At 42.7% G+C, this 21,568-nt stretch overlaps 1 long non-coding RNA gene across 1 annotated transcript; it reads left to right on the top strand.

Moving 5' to 3' along the window:
• Positions 1-1,945: 1,945 nt before the first annotated feature.
• LOC138467136 (uncharacterized) lies at positions 1,946-18,296 on the top strand. The gene is made up of 2 exons (XR_011268066.1): positions 1,946-2,027; positions 18,180-18,296. It is a non-coding gene; the product is annotated as an uncharacterized lncRNA (long non-coding RNA).
• Positions 18,297-21,568: the final 3,272 nt, after the last annotated feature.

Genomic DNA, 21,568 nt, shown 5'->3' with positions numbered 1-21,568 from the left:
ACTGCTGGGCATGAATCTCCCCTTAACGTTGGTGCAGTTGCTGGCTTTGTTGCACACAGATACAACTGTCAGAGTGAGGCTGACGCGGAGGGAGCCATAATGGACCCAATTGCTATGCACGCAGGTGTGTGTGGTGTCCCACACCCTCTTCAACCTCTACCTTGCTGACCTACCTGGGGTATGGGAGGGGGTACCACCAACCCTGCGAAGCTGGGCTCAGTGTCATTAGACTGTATTGTCTTTGCTGACGACATGGTCTTATTCGTTCTGACTCTGATGGGGCTCCAGAGGAAATTGACACTGTTCTTTGAATACGCAGTACTGAAAAACTCAGGGTTAACTGCCAGAAGTCGAAGATCATTCTCTTCACGAACAAGAGATCCCTGAAAACCATCAGATGGAAGGTGGGTGGTAACTTACTAGAAAGAGTGGAATCCATTATGTACCACAGCTACCATGTTACTAATATACGTTCCAAGGAGAGCTGGAAACTCATGATCAGGGGCAAGGCCCTGCCTCTGCTGGCGAAAATGAAGAAGGTATACATGCAATTTGTTACTTTTCTCTTAACCCTCTTCTTCAATACTGTCATTCTTCAGTGGAGGCTACCCTACTTTACTGTTTGGATCTTTGTCTTTTTGAATTGGGGGATTTCCTTAATACCATCCAGGGAATGCTGCTTAAGAAAACACTAGGGCTGTCAATGTCCACCCCGAATGCTGTCATAAGGCAAGCCAAACTCCTAAATCCACCAGCGACGTCTCTCTATCAGGGCTGGGGGCCGGAGCAAGCTAGAGCATCTGGGGCCTGCATCACAAAATTCAAGGAAGAAATGAGTGAAGAGGAGCTTTGTTATAATGTGGCCACTGTCAAGAACAAACTACACAAATATGATTGGGTGATCTCGTCAGAAAAGGTGGGGATTTATAGTATGTATGCTGAATACAGCACATTTCTCACTAAAAGAGAAGATCTCCCAAAGTATGTCTATATCTTCCCCTGTCCTAAACGTAGGACAAACTACCTATGTTTTAGGCTAAATCAAATCCTGACTTTGGAAAGGACGAGTAAATGGGGGCTGGGCATGAGCAACCCGAATAGTAGATTTTGTAAGAACCTGGACACCAAAGAAACTATTAAGCATCTGGTAGCTGATTGCTCAGCTTTGCAAACAGAAAGGGATAAACATCTGGGTATGAAAAATGTTAATGATTTTCTGTGGTCTAGCTTGATGGTTGGCCAATGTCAGACCCGGATACTGGCTCTAGATGGTTTTCTTGACCAGATATTGAAAGAAATACTGGATTTACGATGATGGACACTGACCAATTTCCCCCCTTTTTCTTTTAAGAGATATTTTATGAAATCTGTTTTAATAAGTTAATGTTTTCTTTCTATTTGAGGATGTTGATTTAATTATTCTTTTTCTTCTTTTATTGATGTTGTATGTTTTTGTATGAAGTGAAAGGTTTATACTTTTGTCTGAACCAAAACACCTAATCATTTTTTTTTTAATGAGCATACTCCTGTCATTGCACTGCTTTTGAATACACATGTGGATGTTCAGTATATATCTGATACCCCAACGTCAGCTGTGCAGTGTTTTACAGCTTTTTTGACCAAAGTGCAAAAGAGAGAAGCAAATGAGGTTTGGGTTATTTGTCAGTGGATAAGTATCTGAGTCAAAAACACCTCCAATATTGTCATGAAAATCATCCTCTCTGTCCCGATTGAACCACTGGAGCACCTATTGGCATCCATTTTGGAATATTTTTGTCTTTACTTTCTGTTTGCAAGACTTTGGCACTTTATTGCTTAATTTCACAAATTACATATCCCATAATGCACCTGGCGGCAGTTGTCATCCCCTGGTTATTCCTATGCAGCAGTCTTAGAACTACAATCCCCAGAAGCCTTAGAGATCAGTGCTGTTTTCACTTTTCCAGGACCAGAGAGAGAGGAGGCAGATTACTGCTGGAAGCAGGTGTGCTGCTCCAGGTGCTGCTAATGAGACTGCTTCAGGGCAGGTCAGTATTTAAGCAGCTGTTTGCATGAGCACTGAACTCTTGCATTAAGTTTGCTCCTAGTCTTTTGTACTTTGATCCTTGGATTTCTGCTGTTTCCTGTTGCTTCTAGAGCATGCTCCTGTTCCAGTGCCCTGTGCTTCCTGCCTTCCAGCCCTGCTACTATGCCTACACCCCCTGCCGTTTGCCCTGCACCTCTGTGCTTCCTGTACTGCAGCTCCGCTCCCCTGCTTGCAGTCTTCTGTTCCCTGCCTGCATCCCCCTGCTCTCTATCACCTATTATCTTGTTCCTTGCCTGCAGTTCCTAGTTCTATGCCCATAGTCCATGTTACCTGGCTTTAGCTTTCTAGATTCCAGTCCCGAGTTTCCTTGTTATCTGTCTGCAGTCCTGCCCTTTTATTCCAGTCCAAATTTACAGTTCCTTGTTATCAGTCTGCAGCTCAGTCCTTGCTATCCTAGTCCAGAGTTTCCGTCCCTAGTTTTCTTGTTCCTGGTCTATAGTCCAGATCGCAGTTCCTTGATTCTGGTCTGTAGTTTCTAGTCTGCAGTTACAGTCTCCTGTACCATTGCACTTAAATTATTTTCTTTTTGCTTTTCCTCTTTCATTCCTGGTCTCTGTCCTGAACCTTGCTTACTTTGACTTCCCATTCTTTCCTGTTTATTTATGTTACTGCTCTTGTCCTCAATTTATTTTGTTTAATTCCTTTGCTCAGCGTTTGGCTGCTGGGTTTCCCAGCAGGCAATTTCTGGCCCTTTCCTTTGTCACGTTTTAGTATTGTACCTTGTGACATATTGTTAACAGTGTGCTGGTTTCTGCTTCAGGAGGCAGTCACTGTTCAGTTCTGGCTGGACCTGTGAAGCACACAGTCTTGTGAGTACTGTTTTCTTGTTTGTGCCTTAGGGTTCAGACACAGACACCCATTCCTGCTGCCTCTTTCCATGAGCATTCAGAGTGGGACCCTGTAACAGTAACCAGCTCAGAAGACTATAGTTTCACCAGACCCTGTGGGAAACTCTCCCCCCCATTCTGGGTCACCTCAAGTGGGAACCTAATGTGTTTGTCGTACTTGTACTCCCTGCCCCTTTCTGTTCACTGCCTTTGTTGCATGTCTGTAGTTATTGCCTATCCTTTCTTTTCTGCAGGACTCCTTACACTCCTCTTATGCACTTTACTCCCCTCAGCTTTGTGGGCATGTCTCTGTCTGCAAGCACCTAACAGTCTCACACAGAAAGTGTGGTCTGTATGAACCCACGGATGTCATTTCACCAAAATGCCAGGGGTAGCGGAAGTGACATCACACGACCCTTGACCCCCTGATGACATCACAGGAAGTGATGTCATTTGACCCCACCACAAAGTGATATCGGAGGTAGCGATGGAACACGACATTTCACCCATTGACAAAACAGGAAGTGGCATCACAAAAAATTGTGCACTACGGAAAATATAGTTACGATATTACTACGTGATGTACATTTCATACAAGAATGGATCGCCATATGTATCATTAAGATCAGTGTGTATAGGCCCATATTACCAAATTACTGTGTATGCAAGCAGACGTCCATGACCAAATGATAATGATGTGCTATTATATAGCACTTACGCTTAAGCGCTTTATATAGAACAAATATACACCCAATATCACCCACTATGTTGGTACTCATTTATCGACCTCAGAAGGATGAAAGGCTGAGTGAGGTATTTAAGAACAGACTAAATCAGTGACTCACCCCCTGAAGTGTGCCTGAAATAAACATTTAATGAGCCTAGCAATTATTGTATAGAATTCCAGAAAGACACATTATTTGGTCTTCCTATTCTTTCTTATATAGGGTCAGTGCTGAAAGTGTTAGACGTGTGGCACTCCTGTTCTTATTTTTTGCAATTGCGACCTCTGGCGACCCCCAAATGACTTCCCTGTCGCCTAATTAATTAACTATCACTCCTCTGTATGGACGTAGAATCAAAATTGAGTGTTTAAGCCTTGGTCCTGCAATTTATAGGAAACAAGTGCTAAAACCATTCACAGTAGTAAACAATGTACAGAATAGATGCACAGCAGTACAGACATCCTAAAAATCATTTGATTGACACTTGTTACCCAAATATGGCTAGTATCATGGGGAAACATTTGCTTGTATGAAGTGGCTAGCCACTATTCATGCAACAACATGGAAGGTGATGACAGAGCAGGACATTTTAGGTTACATGGTTATCTTGGTTGTCTGGTGAGACATGAGAAAGCAGGTCTCATCTTTAATATGAAATTGTCTTACCAATCTACTGTAAAAAGGAAATTGCATTATTTTTGTCTTTTGCAGTTGATCTTACCCTGATGCCTTGAAGAAGCGTAGCGTTGTAGATATGAGACAGATTTGAACAAAAGTATGCAGATATTGTTTATCTGTTTCAACAATATTTGGATATGTTAGAGGAAGAGAATCATTATGAATAATAGGCGGCAGCAGACATTACAAATGAAGCAAGTCAAGAGCTTCTGCATGGTAGTCAGAATGCTCTTGGTGACCCAAATATGCAACCTGGTATTGAACTTGCCTCTGAGGAAATGGAATAATCTATGAAGCATTAAATGACTGAGATATTGCTTTGGCGTATTTGTTATCCAACATCAATATAGAGCAAATCGAAAATAGAAGACATAAAATCATGTATGAGTTGTAGCATAAAAATAATGTCTGCTTCTGCCTACAATGTCATCCCTAGTTGCTGTATGTTAGTCAACAAGTTGGATCAGGGAAGTGTTTTCTAATTTTAGCTATGAGATATTTTGTCCAGAAAGAGACTTGCTATACTCAGTCTGGCTGGTTCATGCACAAACTGGTTTGGCAGCATTTAGTATCGAAGATGTTACTCTGTACTGCTTGTTCATGCTATGAATTTAGCCTGTCAGCTTGGAATTTAGGAAACCTTATGGAGTGGGAGCCCATGGATTTGGATGACAGCTCTGGAAAATGAAAGTTTTTATTATGGAAGATTGGTATCTAATATTATACAAACACTTGTGCATTCAAGAATGCAACAGGTTTTGAAGACTGGCTAGAAGGAACTGTTTGGAGGAAACATGTCATTATTTGTGGTGCTCTCCTACAGTTAACGCAGGTAAAAGCCAGTCAGTAATTGGATCTCCATTGGCAGTACAGCAAATGTGATTATTTGGAGTTATTTCCAGTATAACGAACTTACTTTTGACATGAGGCAATCTGTATGCATTCAATATGCAGAACTGCTTACAAGTGTTGGATTTGTTGTTCTGGATGATAATTTAAGAAAGGCTCTTCAATGTAGACTAATATCCAACAAGTATCATGAAGGATACACTGGTCCACATGTTATGTTGGATTTACAGCACAGAAACATTGAATCTGTTTACATGATGCCTGCTGTTGCAGAATGTGGATGATAGAATTGTGCAGTGATGGCCTTTGAAAACGAAAAGACTATTTGAACTGATGTCCATGTATCCATTTCAATTCAATAAAAAGGCAAAGCCTTGCTTAAGCGATTTGGAAAAGTCAATTTCTCATACAGGTGGATTAGAGTTTAGACTATGTATCAAATGTGAAGTTATGTTGAGACATAATTTGAAAGTAAATATTGCACTTGTGGGTGGTTTAATAGGAAGAGTGGGTGCTTTTGTAACTTATTTTCAAAGTACTTCAAAGTAATGTATTTGCATTTAGTGGGATCATATGACTCAGCCTTACTTTGAAGCTATAATGGCTGCATGCTTCCAAATGTGTAAAGACATGCTTATGAAAAGGGCACTGTTTTCTTTGTATTTTGCCGATGCAAGCACATACGCCTCGAGGACTGAGTTTAGGTGTAGCAATGTTTGATGTAGGTCACACTAGCTTTAAGAAAATCATGTCATATGTGACATTGTCTCATGTAAGATGTTTCTCTGGATTATATTTGATTACTTTTTAGGAGTCTAAAGTTACAGATGACATTATAGGTGCTGACAAATGCAAACTGTTTCATATACTATATTTGTCTCACCTTTGTATGCTGGATACTTAGATTTGCAGGAGCTCTGTTAAAGAAAAATGGAGGAGTGCAGATAACTTTTTTGAAAGCAACTAGTGGCGAATGAGCAGAAGACTGGCCATGCACAGGACAAATCTACTCTCTATGCATTTATTAATAAGGCAAGTGTTGATAGCTACTCAAATTCTATTTAGCGGTTGCTGTTTCAGATGACAAATCGAAAGCAAACAGTAAATACTCAATTGCAACATCTTCTCTGTGATCGGAGACTCTTGGTAAGTTGATTGAGGCAGAACAAGGTCAGGTGCACAAGCTGTTCTCAGCATGTCAATGTCAGGTTTTCTTAACAGAGTGCTGTGAATGGTTTATGTATCCTTTGATACATGACTAGGAAAGTGTGCAGTTTTACGCCCTGGCTATGAAATGCTTGTACGTGACGTGGTTTGTATGTGTGTGTTGTCATTGGAAAGGAAGGAGATGTGTTGTGAAGTGCTTGTCACTGTATGGGAGAGCTGGTGATGTCATATGGAATGTTTGGTTTTGAATGATGTGTGTGTGTTCCAGACTAGGTCTGTTAAGCCTGGGTGATGGGACCCAGTGGTTCTGTTCATGAAGTCTTGATATAACCTATAATAAAGATGTCTGGATAAACCTAAGAAGACTACGAAAGGTGCTTTTTAACACTGGCGACGAGGATCTTTAAGAACACATGCACGCAGAAGCAGAAGGCTGTTGAGGGGGGTGCAGCAGAAGAAGGACAGGAACCACTGCCCTCAGACACCAAGAAAGTAAGTCCCATCACCCAAGGTTTCAGGACGCAGGGGACAGAGAATTAAGGAAAGTCCCATCGCAGACACAGGGCATAGAGAAGCTGAAGAAGTGCCCATTGCAGGAGTAGCTGTATAACTCAGGGCATAAGTATAAGCAGAAGGCAGCCCAGAAAAGTGTCCAGGGGGTTGAAAAGTGCCCCAGCGCAGGCCCCATGGTGCAGTATGATGAAGATGAGCACTGGACTGCGCAGTAACATTTTGAAGCAGAAGCAGGCCCCAAGAGGAAAGGTTTGAAGCAGAGACCCACAAATGAAGCGGGTCCCAAGAGGGAAGCATGCTCTCAAAAGTAGAAGTTAAAGCAGAAGCCCCAAAAGTGAAGGGAAGTCCAAGAAACCTCTGGTTAAGATATCTCCATCCCAGGGAATGAGTACCTGGCATAAGTAGCACGTTTTATCGTATGGGGAGGTGAAATGAAGAGAAGATTCCAGCACAGCACCCCCTGGCATTGAGGAAATGAGGAAGACAGCATTGCAGGTGTAGCAGGGTCACCAACGGCATAAGGAAAGGCCAGTCCAGGGGTAGGAGCAAAACCCAAAGGTGAAGCAGGCCCAAAAGTAATAGGTTTGGGTGTGGCAGTAGCAAAGAGCAGAGGCAAATGTCCCAAAAGGGAAAATGTGTATCAAACATTAGCGTTTATTGGAGCGCTGCGCTGTGAATTGTTATTTACAATTGATGAAAGGGTGACTCAGTGGGCAGCTGTCCTGCCGTTGGTGTATATGGACATACTGACGGTTGACGCTCGGAGCTGTGAGAGGCTCTGTGGATGCCTTAACAATGATGATGTCAGGCTGTGTGCAAGAGAGTTGGCGATCCTGAGGAATGTGGAAATGCCAACGTTCTTTGCCGGTTAAGTGTCAAGGAGAAGCTTCGTCCTCCGGTGTTAGGAGAGCAGCACCCTGCCAGGTGTTTCTCCTACGTGCATCGGAGCATTCATATGATGGCCAGAAATAAAGGCCCTTGTAACGTGATATAACGTGCGTGCGTAGGAAGTAGAAGACTTGAAAAATATGCCAGAGGAAGATGGAGGAAGTGTTCCACAGAGACGGTAGAAGCTGTGTATGAACAAAGCGTTTGGCAATGAGCTGATGAGGAAGAAGGAAGACCCACGCAAATTGCTCTCAGATAAGAAAGGAAAACCCAGGAAGTCATAAGTTTCCAGTTTGGCAGAGTCGTTCTCGTTCTGAAATAACGAAGCCTCGTGTGGTAAGAAGGATCTCGGGGAAGAGGCAGCAGCAAAGACGTTCCCCTATGACTGTGTTAAAGGTGTGCTGAATCGCAGCAGAAAAATGATCCTTTTACTGAAAACTGTTCAATGTACGGACGTAGCCTTTCCATAGTCTCATGTTGCTATTTATATGCTAGTGCACAAACGGAATATGTATGTGGATGCTGATGGTAATGAGTGTGTCTAGGAGACGTACAAGCATAGAATAATATTTTGAGGAGTTCCAGCTGTAAATGGACTAACATGGACTCTAGCGAATACCCTTTAGTACTAAAATGTGAAAGTTAAAAGTGCATGGTGTAAGAGATGAAAGGAAGAGACCCTAAGTGGGCTAGAAGTAACTTTTTGAGGCATTTCAGGTTACGTTGCCCAGAGCAACAAGGACTATTAGGTATATGGAAGGAATTGGCAAACACTAAAGGTAGGCCTCGATAAAGCAGCATGGACTTTTAGGGCTTCATATGATGACAGATGAACAGCAATGTGAATATTTAAGTGCACAATTTATATTGCTTGAACCAGAAGAGTCACCATTGTTGAAGTGTGCAAGAAGTAGGGGATTCATCTCCCAAAATAGATGAAGGTAGCGCCTTCAAATGTTTGCTCCGTGTGTTTGTGGGTGAGTGCCACATGTGAGTCTGAAGTTAGGGTGGGGATAGTGTCCCACATAAAGTGAAGTTAAGGTGTTGGGATAGCGTCCCATTAAAGTTTAGGGATAGCGTCCCAGTTACGTGAAGAGTAGGGATAGCATCCTGTGTGAAGTAGGGATAGCATCCTGCATGTAGTAGGGATAGCTACCCATGTGAAGTAGGGATAGAGTCCCGTGTGAGGTAGGGATAGCGTCCCGTGTGAAGTAGGGATAGCACCCCGTGTGAAGTAGGGATAGCGTCCCAGAAATATTTTGAGTTGCATCACTCAATAAACAGATGCATGATATGGATGTTGTCTGGCATGGAGGTCTGAACCAATCCTGCCTTCTACGTCAGTTTTGGTTGCACCTTGCGTGCGACCAACATCCCAGTTATGAATGAATGCTGTGTGGATGATGTGGCTGTGTGTATTTGTGTTGTGGGTGTAAGGAGGGAGATGAGATTGAAGTGCTTGAAGATGGTGTGGTTTAGAAGTGTGTGTGTCATTGGAAACGAAGGAGTGTCGTGGAGTGCGTGTCACTGTATGGGAGAGCTGGTGATGTCATATGGGATGTTTGGTGTTGAATGATGTGTGTGTGTTCCAGACTAGGTCATTTAAGCCTGGGTGATGGGACCCAGTGGTTCTGTTCATGAAGTCTTGATGTAACCTATAATAAAGATGTCTGGATAAACCTAAGAAGACTACAGAAGGTGCTTTTAATACTTACCAAGACATGATCTCAAGCCATTCCTCTGTGAGGGACATGGATTAAAGGTCAATACTAATCGAAGATCTTGAATTTTTGTACAAGGTCAGGTGTTTATTTAATGAAATATGCAATTTATTGAAGTACATTTAAAACTGTTGGAATATTATTCCATGTAGGAGTTACAATAAACAGTGTTTACTTTACAACTAGCCTGTGTGAAATCCTTGTCTTGGAAGGTAACAGAAATGTCTGAGGCATTATGCGCACACTGAGCTCAGCGGTGCACACTACTTCAGTGCGGCTTGTTGCCGGTTCGTGATGTCTACTTGTTTCGGCTCCCTTACCTGCTGCTGATTGTCATCTCCTTTACCTGCCACTGATTGTCCCTGCTGGGAGGTTGCAGTGAGATTCTGAGATAGAGGTAGGGTGAGGTGCCATTTTGATCTCTGGCTGGGCTTGCAGGCGGGCGCCTTTCCAGATGCTGTTATCATGGTTGGTGATAAGCCTGCTGGTGTCCGTCTCTTCACCACTTTGTATTGCCATGCTCAGCACTGCTGGATGCATGCTGGGCTTAGAGTGCTCCCAGAGTCTGCCTACTAGAGTATTCTATTATTTAGGCATTCTATTATTTAGGCAAGTGGCAGATTGTACGGTGTATCTCTGCTATTGTGCCTGATTTTTTATGAGTTTCATATGTGTGGGGTGGTGAATCACCTCACCTAAGTCTACTTTAAGAAAGGAGAATGCCCATTACCAGATCCCAGAATATTACAATGACATTTGAGCATCCAGCTGAATTACCCTCCTGGCCCAAGGTCTCTGACTCAGGGGCTAAAGTTACGGTTTCCAAAGAAGGGAATACATTTGGGATAATGGGTTATGTTGTTATGTTATGTGAGTTGCATTAATACTCTGCATATTCACCCATAGGCATCTTGGCATGAGTATTCCAAAATATTAACCAAGCAGCTAAACAACTAAAGCAACAGGGTTATCAGGGCGCACTTGAATTGGATGTGTTTTTCTCGATACCCGCAAGGGAAGATGGTAGGCCATTCAACAGTTTCCCTGCTGCAAAGGAGAAGGCACGTCCTCCAACTCGGGATGACATAATCTTCGGAATTGCCACCAAATTAGCACTACAACAGCAGTGCCACCGTCCTGGAATATATAAACAAAAATGTTCTTAGAGGTAATCAACACCTTGGTGATAGAAAGCCTGATGAACCAGATACATTGATTTAAACTTAATCCTTTGGACGATGGGATGCCAATTCAGAGCACGAAGCACAGGGCTGATATGATCTCCACAGGGTGAATTGGTGGCCCTAAAAAGCTGCCAAATTTTGCAGCAATTGCAGACGATGTATAGAGCCTGTGGGCTGAGACAACTAGATAGCATTGCAATAGTCGATACCACTAGTAACCAATTGTGCGACTACCAATGGTTGCAGGTGGCTAGGGAGAAATGGAAGTACTGTACGGAGAACTTTCAGAAGAAAGTGCTCCATTTTGCAAACCACACTCACTTGGAGGGTTATCGAAAGAGAAGATGACAAAATAATGTCCAAAGTCATGGCCACCATCACTGGAATAGGAAGATCACCAAGAATGAGTGGCCAGAAGGAGGATGTCCAAAGAGCAGAGTCAGGAGGAGGACCCACCACCAAGACCTCCAACTTCTCCCCATTCAGCTTAAGCCAGTTCGCACTCATCCCCTCCTCACTACCGACAGACACTCACATAGACCAGAGGACACCAATGCCTGGTCCAAATCTAATTGGTCCAGAATCTGGGTGTCGTCAGCATAGGAGTAACATCGGAAACCATGGGAGTGGATGAAGCAAACCAGCAGCTGAGCATAGATAATAAAAAGCGTACAGGACAAGACAGAGCCCTGAGGGACACCACAAGAAAGTGCACAGGACGAGGAGAGAAAAGGAGGAAGAGACAGCGACTGGCTCCTATCAGTCAGGAACGAGGTGAACCAGGTCAGGACGGGTCCGGAAATGCCTGCTGATGCTAAGCAAGACAATAGGATGGACTGGTCGACAGTGACAAAAGCTGCGGACAGATCTAAAAGTATCAGGCCCCCCCCACTCCACCCTGGTCAACCACAATGGTCAGATCATCGACCACAGACACCAGGACACTCTCCATACCCCGCCCTGGCTGAAACCCAGACTGAAATGAGTCAAAGAAATCAGAGGTTTCCAAGAAAGAACAGAGAAGAGGAGACACCAGGGACTCAAGCAGCTTCATAAAGAAAGGGAGAAGAGAAATAGGGGGAAAGTTAGCCAGCACCGATGCATCCAGTGATGGCTTCTTCAGAAGGGGAATAACCGTAGCCTGTTTCAATTCCATGGGGATTGAGCCTAACTGATAGGAGGAACTCACTGCTTCTGTGACCCAAGGATCATGCCTGACATAATGGCTTTGAGAGTAGCAAGAGGAATCAGGTCCAAGGGGGCAGAGAGGACTTAAGTCAGCAGACCATCTGCAAATCCTCATCCATACAGAATTCCAGAAACTGAGCCCATACATTGGTAGTGGTGACTACTACTTGCCAGGGAAAAAGTTTGAGGTTTGAGGTTTGAGTGGTGCCACCTGGGTAGCAGCATCACACAATATCTGTGAGACAAAAGATTGATTGATTGCTGAGGAACCACTACACCTATCCGAAAGCAAGAACAACAGCAGGTTATGATCCACAGAGCACCAATTACATCTTCAAAAGGTGGGAGGAGCAAATTTGGCAGATATTACAGGCCCCAATATCCAAAAGGGTATGAGGCAGTGATCTGACCACAGCACCTGTCTCCTAGAGGAGATACAACTACTAGCTTCAGGTGAAAAAATAAGATCAAGTATGCCACCTTCAACATGAGTAGATTCCCACACAGATTGGTAGAAGCGGAGTGTGGGCAGAGTGTGTTTGGCGGTGTTGGAATCAGCATCTACAGCGTTTTCTCTGTGTATGTGAGATTCATCAAGTCGTTTCTTTGTTTTAACTACTGCCCGCTCTTGCCTGAACCCAGCCACTCTATCAACCCATAGCCGCTCACGTGGAACGTTAAGCGGAGTGTGGGCAGAGTGTGTTTGGCATTGTTCGGCGTGCAGCAGTGGCCGATGTGTTATTACAGTTTTGGCATCTTTGGACTACTATCAAAGCCTTGATCTGCCTCTCCGAGGTAAGCGCATCCAAGTCAATTCGCTATCATGCCTGGTAAGACAATGACGAAGAGAAAACATTACACACTACGAAAAAGTAAACCATACGTGAAATGTCTGTTTACAAACGGGAGGATAGAGCGTCTATTAACAATGAAAACCCTGCTAAAGTGAACATCTCTCCCTCTACTTCTAATAATCCTAACATACAGACTCGTAAAATATAAACCTAATTATGACTCCACACAAATTGCAGATTTTTTTAAACCAGGAAATGAAGTTCAACCTAGTGTATGCCATCCCGTCTGCCCTGTAACCAGAGTGGAGATCCATCCGTCGAAAGTGGGGGTAGGCGATATCATTTCCCCTCCTACATCATATGATGTGATTGAGGACAACTCCTTATTGGAACTATGTTATCACCTCTGTGGTACCAATAGATCGACCGCTGAAGCGGAGGTTGCCATGGCAGATTGTATGAATGACAAATCTGGAAACCAATTACAAGAGGTTTCCCGACCTACTAATAGACCTTCGCCCCACCTTTCCAGTACTCCCTTTTTACTGCCTCTCTCAGGTCTTCCCAGTTATTAGATGACTGAATTGCCTGTGCAGAATGAAGTTATAAATATTTCTGACCAAAATAAATGAGGTGATTTCAATCTACTGCCAAAGAGAAAGAAAAAAACCACCACTGAAACCACTCCTTTTCCTTCAATTGGTCTTTTACATTTTGCGTTAAACATTTTAATTAAATTAACTGATCAGAACTATTACGAAACCCCCAAAAATTGCCAGATGTTAGAAACACTGATGCTTTTGAAAGATACTTGACCTGCATTTAGTCCTGAGAAAGGTACTAATGACAGCAATCAGGAGGCAATGAGTGATCTAGCCCCCTTAAATCAGCCTGCGGAGTCTAATGAAGTTGGTAACTCTTACAATATTACGGAATCGCCTTTAACATTTCTAACACATAAGAAAAGAAGGAAACAGGCGAAACAATGTAGGAAATGTTTGCCACCCCCAGTACTTTCAATTAGCATTGAGGATGAAATTAATGCACTCACGCAACCACTTAACTCTACAGTGGCCTCACTTGTAGCAACTAAAGCCAAAACCAAGGGCCTAAGGAAGCGCATACATAGGAAAAAAAGGGCATCTGCTAACTAGGAACTTTGACTAGCTGGTTGGCTTCTAAAGATAAGGCCAAAGGGAAAATATCAACAGCTCCCATTCCCCACAGTATTGTAGAGGATTCATCTTCTGAAATTGGTTGTAATAACACTCATGACACACGAGGGAGACAACCTTGTAAAAACACACACGGAAGTGCCTGTTTTGAAGAAGAAGTACCCAAGGGCAAAAAATCCTCCCTTAACAATAGAGTGGTTAGCATCAGCGAAAGAATGGACAAACGCACAAAGAAACCAATCAACAGACCCTTACTGCTTGAACTCTGTGTGAAGATTCCTGCTTTGCGCATTTTAAAATCCTGTGATTTTGAATTCGTACAACCCTTGAAATGCCAGTTTGGGGCTATTACGCTTGTCCATTGTGTACGTCCTACAACAGCCACTCTTATTTGCGTGTAATAGGAATCACTAAACTTCCTTGGTTACGAGTTAGATATTGTATTTCCTGATCCTATTATCTCCCATCCTTGTGATCACTGCGGCACCTCCAAGCCCAAAATTGTATCTCTACCCCTTGGGCAAACGGAAAGCTCTGCTGAAAACCAAGCAGCGTGGAAATGGCTTAAGAAGCTGCCGGGGCAATTAGAAGTATCTCAACCGTGAGTGATAAAAATCGCATCATGGAACACACACGGCCACTCTCATTTTCTTAGTTTGGGCAGCTCCTTCGATGGCCTCATTAAATACCCAATGTTCCTCTTACAGGAAACCTGGCTATTGATAGATTTTCATGTTCATACCCATTGTATTTACCAACGTCACGCAAAAAAGGGAGAGAAGGGCAGCCTATTTGGTGGCCCGCTTATGGGTATCAGCCATGACTTTTGGGCCAGTGAAATTGATCTTATACCAGATCTGACCATGTGTTAGCAGTCCAAATTAAAGCTAAAGATGGCATGACTATTCCTAATATCTTGGTCATAAACATTTATGATCCTCCTACTAAAGAATGTACGACAGAGATACATGATTTGTTAGACATGGTGATGACTAAATGGTGTATGATTGAGGGTAATGATGTGGTTGTCCGTGGTGGCGATCTTAATGCTTGTTGTGGCGTATCAACTATGAAGGCGGCATTTGATAATATATCACCTACTAATGTAATAATGGTTAAGGATAAGAGAAATGGAGTGTGGTCTAACTTCCTGCAAGACTGGGAAATATGCCCCCTTAATGGAAGAACTGCCAGTGATAATCCTGGTAAATGTACCTGGAATAATGGTGAGAAATTTGCCACTCTTGGTTATATATGTGGGAATATGGCTGCACTCAGTTGTATGAGTGATTTTGAAGTCATCTTGTTACCCTTTAGCGATTGTTCTCTGATTGTAGCCAAATTTAACTTGTCTTTGACCAGTTTAGCCACTCGGGGTCCCACCAATATTGAGGTCTGTAATAGCGGGTCCAAAATAAAATGGAATGTCCTTGATCTTGATGACACTCTGTAAAAAGGTGTGCCTTCAAAAAAGAAGTCGTGGGCATCCTCTATCTTGATCCCCGTGTATAAAGCTGGCTCCAGAACTATGCCGTAAACTATAGGACTATAGGACTCTGTCTTTACTCGATACTACAAGAAAGATACTTACAGCTATAGTTTTAAACCATTTGCAATGCTGGACTGATGACAACAAGATACTCCATCCCGTTCAGTCAGGATTTTGAATGGTGTCCAGTACCATATATAATATTATATATTAGACTCCTTGATGCAATTATGACCAGGGCCAAACAGCATTGCAATCCATCAGTTTATGTCACATAAGTTGACTTTAGCTCTGCTTTTGACAGAGTCAACCGTAATAAATGATGGGAGATCCTGTCCACTTAGGGCTGTTCAACATGGTTTGCGGAAATATTAATCAAGTTACATCAAAATAATACTGCTCGAGTTCGACTTGATAATGATGATAGACTCACCAGCCCAATAAAAATCAACAATGGTGTCAAACAAGTCTGTCTACTGGCGGCACCCCTTTTCAATTTGTATACTGCTTATTTGATTCGGCGTCTTGAAAAATATGTTCACTGCCCTGCTAGATTTAAAACTACCAAGGTCTCAGCGTTACTGTGCACGGATGTCCTTGTGATAGTTGATCATACGATAAAGGGCATGAAAGCAATACTGTAAGAACTGAGCCGTTTCTCAAGCAAACATGGTATGATCATCAATTTAAAAAAGACCAAGACCATGCTTCTCACATCAAAAAAAGTTAATAGGCCTGCAATGAGGGGATTAATTGACGATACAAGTTCTTATAAATATCTTGGAGTCGAGATGGACAATAAACCTGGCTATTTACCATTAATTGAGAGAAAAGTCCAATGTACCAGGCACATCACTATGCTTGTGTGTAACTATGTTTCCCAATATGCTGGGTACACTCGGAAGGGCATCATGTTGCTGTACACTCAATGGTTTATACCAGTGGTGGTCTACGGCCTTGAAGCCCTTTCGCTTGGAAACTTGTCACGGCTTGATAAAGTTGAGGGATACTTTTGGCGGACTATATTTAGCCTTCCTCCTTCTTGTCCCATACAATATATAAGAGTGGAATTTGGCCTTACATCTATAAGGGCAATTGTCCAACACCGGAGAGACTTGCTCCCCTTGAAAGCATTATGTCATCCGTTCAGTCAATTGCTTAGTATTTTGGGGAACACTGTCTTTGATTTTAAAAGAAGCAATGATCAGGAAAACTATGATGTATTATGCATGGATTCTTACGCTGCTCTTAATTGGTCGATAGATCGATCAACTTTGGGTAGATATAAGGCCATTAAAATGGCCTTTAAATATAATTAACAGCTGAAAGATTGGGTCAACAATTTTGAACATATGAGCTGACTCCATAATTATGTGCATTTGGAAGGAATCACCTCCACAAACGTATTTGGTTAAATGCCCGTGCCCAGCGGTACATGAATTCCGGCTGTCCATGCGGTTTAATCAACTCCCGGTGAGAGCCACCTATGGCACTCAATGGACACTGGCATCTCGCCAAAGGCACTGCTGTATAAGTGAAATTAAGGGTAACTTGGAAACCGTAAGACATATACTAACTGCGTGTCCCAAGCTCATAACACTTTATAGATGTATGTACAGCCGTTATGTGCACCATCATTAATCCATTGCTTCAATATTTCTGGCATTTATGCCTAAATACGTTGTCTGAAGTTTTGATCATATGTTTATATCATGTATGGACAAGAGCTATGCATATTATTAAAACTGCCATAGATATATAAGAGTAGCCTTATTATCTGCTCTCTATTCTTATACCATATGACCTGGTATTGATTAGGCCGCTAAATTTGAGTTTACCGGCTGCATAAGTTCAAACATGCCTTTTTATAGCTGCAATGCATGATGTCTATTAGATATCGATTTATTTGGGTTTTGTTCTCTGTGAGAATTGAAGATGGTAAATTGATTCATGTTTGAATGGGTAATCTGTAATATAGAATGCGATGTATTTTAATGAATTAAAATTATGATGAATTGTTATTGTTAATATTTAATGTATCATTGATGATGATTGTGTTATGTGAATATAGTTGTACTGTTGTAGAAGTTCCTTTGAACTATAAACAACAATAAATAAATAAAAACTCCAGATCCAGTATAGTGTATCAGGGGGTCGCCTCGTAGAACTCACCAAAACATTATAAAAGTACTCAAAAAGGAGTGTAGGCCGGTGCAAGAAGTAACACAATTTTATTCAGGGCCCTAGACGCAGCTGGGACTGCAAATTCGAACAGATAGAGGAACAGAATTGCATGGAAAGGCACTGTCAAAGAAACGCCCCTAAGATTAGAACTTTTATACAATGCAAATAATTAGTTATTCGTAATCGTGCTACATGAAACAATATCCCTACACAAATCTAATTGGCCTTTGCACTTAAAACCCTTATAGAAAAGCATACATTCTGATCAATGATTGGGTCCACGGACCTTCCTACACTGCTCTCATGTACACCCTGCGATGTCACAGTCAACCCCCAAATCCCACAGCACAAAGTTAAGTCATTGAAACATTTGAGACGACCAGCGGAACTTTATTCAACTGCATTGGACGCCTCATTCTAAATCCCATGGCCATGAGAATGGCCCCTCACCATGAAACCATCAGTGCCTTGAACCACAGACATATTACCATACAATTGTTGCATATCCTGAACACTCTAACCCATTTTGCAGGGAAGATGTTGTACGGGGAAATTTGAAACTGCTGTGGTATTTTTCGTCTCCATTTGAAAATTGTATTTCATAAATGATTTTGAATTATAAAATGGTCATGTATTACTTATTAGTTGACGAAACCTGTGAGCTCTTATCTGTGTCTTTGAAAAGTAACAACCACTGTGTTCTTTTCACAGCGCTGGCCTGGGATTGCAGACTCTGCACTAAATCACCAGCTGGAGCGGCCTTTGCTGCATATAAAATGCTAACACACGTTTAAAGTAAAAGCAAGCATTTTTGGCCTATTTACTGCATTTCGTGCTACCACTAAGTTGCATTATTCTTACTTGTGCTCCTGTATTTATGAATTCGTTTTTTAAAGATTTTATTTCACAGATATGAGAAAGAGCCCCCTCGCCTTTTACATTGCTACTCTCGCATCTGATAATTGTGTTCTGCTATACTGCGTTGAACTTACACCTTTATTACAATAGCATCAAAAAATGGAACCACTGCTGGGACCTGCGAGGTATTAAAACCCATATTAAAGTCCCACAGCACCACCAACTCTGTAAACATTATTTGGAGGGCTGCTACAAGGTCCAAAAAAGGATTTACTATTGGACGATATACGATTATAAAATGCCACTAAACAGATGCCGATAGCATAAAGCAAACTAAAAGTGCTTCCATCTTAAGCTAATGGTCTAAGGGAATCAGAGAAAATTGGAGGATCATTTTGAAAATAACAACTACTCCCCCGCCGGGATGGGATGAGATCCGATCCAGATGACTAATGCTGTAACCATCCGGGAGTTCCTGAGACAGGACAGGAGTGGACGTGTCTGTGAGCCACATCTCAGTCACAAACATCCACATCAAGTACATTTTCTGTCAGGAACTCATAGATGAATGTAGCATGAGACACCAATGAGCGAGAATTAATAAAAAAGGCAGTAAGCAAACAGTCCTCATCATGTGAAGGGACATCACTAATAGAGGCAATAGTAAAATAATTAATAGGCAACTCTGTACCTGGAGGAGATACATCAAGTAGAGCTTTCCTAGTTTACTGTATTGTATTCCTGTGCCCATGCCCACCCACCCGTCCGTAGCCCAGACATGCCCAAACAGGCTTAAATTTGGTGCAACCTTGGCTCGACGGGCTCATCGCACTGCAAACGACCAGTGTCCACAAACCTTTAAGTGCCAGCATTGTATTACCAGAGCCAATCCGTTCCCACTACCTATCGACAGTGAGGACAGACTGCCCCCAGTCTATGTGTGCAGGCAAGAAAGAAAAGAAAGACCTGAAAAACCTGAACGTGATCCTCAGTGTACTCTTGAGGCTAGGCACCCTCTGCCGGATTCTGGCATACAAGGAAAATACAAGCAAATAATTCAAAAGGAGAACAAAGTTAAAATGAAATAATTAAATGCATTCACTATGAGGTAGCGTGAGTGTGTGTGGGTGGTACCCAGCCATGCGCCACGGCCTGGGTTATATCCCGGTGCCTGAAAGGAAAGAAAATCATGACCAGACACTCAAGTTAAGTATAATAACAAAGCAAAAGATAAAAATGCACAGCAGCGAGGCCGTACCTTTAGAATCCCACGTCTCCTAGTTCATTTCAGCTTCTTTATTACTGAGTTTGGGTTTGGATCTTTAAGCAAGCATTCTTTGATGTCATAGCTCAGTACATTTTATTCTTGATTTTTCCGATCAATGTTTAGTGCAAGTTGTTTTATATCTGAGTTATGAGATTCTGTCTGTGATTATCGTTTGTTTTTGTTTGTTGCTTATGTAATTCTGGTATTGTGTATGTTTTTGTGATTGTATTCTTTGTTCAGAAAAAAAACAGAAACAATCTGCTATACAGAATGAACTTCCATCCACCTGCCACCTTAAAACGTCTACCCTTTAGCCAACGGCTTAGGGTCAACCCCATTTTTAGCAATGCTGCTGACAGTAGGGAACTGTTGGGGAAGATTTTAGAGATTTTCAGCAAGAGGTTAGTCCCACAAAAACCTGTAAGATCTATGTCTCTCACTTTGGACAAAGACTTGGAGCAGTTATTACAACCTGCACCTAAAAGAACAGCATCCCCACTTGTATTGATTTATTTATTGATTGATTGATCGCTTGTTAGGTGCTTACACAGGATGTAAATACTGTTTCAAACTGCCCACAGGCAACCGGGAGGGGACAAGGGATGAGAAACAATTAAAATCCATAAACAATATTAAATACAATGGAGGGAGGACAAACCTACTATGCCTTGTGAGTGTTCAGAACATGCAAGTGCAGTAGGGAGAGGGAATGGGATAGGTGCTGGGGTGCTCATGGGTGAGCAACAGGTGAAGTGCAATATAAGGTAAGTGCAAGCCTCCAAAGGTGGAGGGTGAGTCGAGGCAAGTGCTGAGGATAGACAGAAGCTGGGGTGATTTGGTGTGGGAAGTCAGGTCCTGAGGATGCATAAGGGCCCTGAACACCAAACAAGCAACTGTGAGATTAGCAGAAGAGAGGGGGAGGGAAGGAGGATGTAAAAAAGGAAGGTCTTGAGGATCTTCCAGAATTTAAGGAAGTCCTGCCCAAGACAAAGAGAGGGGGTAAGGCTGTTCCAAAGAAGGGAGGCAGCTGAGGAAAGCAATCAACCTCCTGCACTCTGTTTAGTGAACCGCTTTACACACAAGGAGTTGGTGTCAAACGAGCACATAGGTCTAGAGGGGGAATATTTAGTAAGAGAGAGTTGCAGATAGTGTGGTTCCTGGCCCCAGACAGCCTTGTGGATGATACAGAGGGATTTGAATTTAATCTGTGAAGCAACCGGGAGCCAGTAACAGCTTTTTAGGGCAGGAGAGATGCAGTCCCTGGGCTTGAGGCCAAGGATAATTCTCGCAGCCCTATTCTGGAATGGCTGGAGGGGTACAGAGTGGAAGAAGGTAGATTCTGGAGGATGCTATTGCAATAGTCAAGCCTAGAGAGAACCAGGATTGACCTTCTGGGGGAAGGTGAGAAAAGGTAGAATTCCTTTGAGATGGATGAGCTGAAAGTGGGACTGGCAATGTCTTGAGTGTTAGGGAGGAAGGAGAAAGAGGAGTCGAATATGACTCAGAGGTTTCTGGCTTCAGAAGAGGGAGCCGGGGGAGAGTGAAGGGAAGAAATCGGGTGCAGGCATCCCAATCGGAAGGATCTCCGATTTGCTGGCATTGAGGCAGAGATCATTGGAAGTGCACCAGGACTGGATGGCAGAAAGGCAGTCTGTGATGATGGAAGGGGTAAAAGGGTCAGCTGGAAGTTTGAAGAAGAGTTGTGTGTTGTCAGCATAACACTGGAAGTTGGGGGCAAAGGAGGAGATGAGGAGTGCTAGCTGAGTAAGGTAGATGTTAAAGAGCCAAGCCGAGCCCTGGGGGACACCACATGTGGAGAAGGAAGTAGGAGAGGAGAAGGTGCCCCGGATGACATGGGAGGTGTGGTCAGTTAGGAAGGATTTGTCTCAAAGTACAGCATACAGAACAATAGAATCAAGATATCAATTTTAAAGCACTGGGAAATTCTATGAAAAGATAATAAATTAGGAGAACC

This window comes from Ambystoma mexicanum, chromosome 4q (assembly GCF_040938575.1).
Source record: "Ambystoma mexicanum isolate Mex_15411 chromosome 4q, UKY_AmexF1_1, whole genome shotgun sequence".
Lineage (NCBI taxonomy): Eukaryota > Metazoa > Chordata > Amphibia > Caudata > Ambystomatidae > Ambystoma > Ambystoma mexicanum.
Note: the sequence above shows the minus strand (reverse complement) of the source record. Positions and strands in the feature narration are given on the sequence as shown.